Source organism: Pinus tabuliformis, chromosome X, assembly GCF_031772625.1.
Source record: "Pinus tabuliformis cultivar Carrire ecotype Pingquan chromosome X, CPIR1, whole genome shotgun sequence".
NCBI classification, from domain to species: Eukaryota; Viridiplantae; Streptophyta; class Pinopsida; order Pinales; family Pinaceae; genus Pinus; species Pinus tabuliformis.
The window spans coordinates 1,268,102,278-1,268,103,840 of NC_142308.1; positions in this window are offsets into that span (position 1 = coordinate 1,268,102,278).

Genomic DNA, 1,563 nt, shown 5'->3' on the forward strand with positions numbered 1-1,563 from the left:
CAATTTCAGACCAAGTCTGGAGAGTCATTTGACTTCAAACAAGACCGTGACTCAGTTGTCTATGAAGTCCATAAACAATACAAATTGAGAACAAGAACCATTGATGTGTCTGATCCCATCAAGCCAAAGGATGCCAAGCAGCCTAAGAAAGTAAAAGACAAGGCCGCTATCATAGAACCTGCTGATAAAACATACCCAAAATTAAAGGAAGTGACCACAGAGGATGTATCTGACATGCAGCCCTCTAATAACCAGCCTTTTGTATCCTTTCCCTCAAAAGACAATGTAAATAGCACTCCTCAAAGCCTCCCCAAAACAGAACAATCTCAAGAAGTCACTCATAACCAAGAGAAGATCACTGAAGACACAATTGAAAAGGGAAAATCTGCCAGTCACAATACTAAAACACAGTCAGAAAAACCTTTTGATTTAGAAGCAGAAATTGGTAAATTAAAGATATCTATTCCTCTCTTTGAGCTTGCCAAACATGATGTGTATAGACAACAAATCAAATATCACTGCAAATGCCAGAGAACAGGGATGATGTTAATGTCTTAGATAACCAACCTGAATTACTTTTTGGTCCTGAAGTCAATGGTAAATCAGGACATGGAGCTGTTCTACCCTTTTATGTCAGTTTGCACATTCATGATAAAGTGTTGCACAATGCTATGTTTGATTCAGGTGCTTCACACAATCTAATGCCCAAAGCTATAATGGAGAAGCTAAACCTTGATGTCACTAGACCCTACAAAGACTTATTCTCATTTGATTCTAGTTAGGTCAAGTGTTTAGGCTTAATCAAAGACCTTTGTGTGTCTTTAGTCCAATTTCCCAACAAAACAATCCTAATGGACGTGGTGGTTGCTGACGTTCCACCAAAGTATGGCATGCTATTATCAAGATCTTGGGGAGAAAAACTCCAAGGATCTCTCTAGCTTGACCTCTCCTATGCCACTATTTCAGTCTTTGGGCAACCAAAGAGACTGTATAGAGAAACACTGATGAAGTATGAGGTAAGTAGTGAGGAAAAACCCCAAAACTTTCCCATTTACTCAATCCATTCTAATATGGATTCCTTTATATTGTTCAATGATGATAGCTACCCTCCCATTGATGAGAATCCTTTGCCTTTAGAACAAGAAACATGCATCAATCAAGAGTCGGTTGCCCATACCCATGAAACTGTTAAAACAATTAGTGCAACCAGCATACAAGAAGAACCACATGAAGCACAAAACCTAGGTCCACCCAATCCTAAAATGACCGAAACTCTTAATACTAACCACAAGCAAGAAATCACATGGTATTTAGAGTTTGATGGTTCTGTTAATAAGCTAGGAGCAGGGGCAGGAATATGGATTCACAATACACATAATAGCCATGCAGAGGGTCATGCTTACAGACTAAACTTTAAATGTACCAATAACATGGCAGAGTATGAGGCTCTCTTTTTAGGCCTTAAACTGCTCAAAGCTCTAGGAGCTGCAAAAGTGTCCATTCTAGGTGACTCCGATTTGATCATTCAATAGATGAAAGGTAACTTTGTTACTAATGACAATA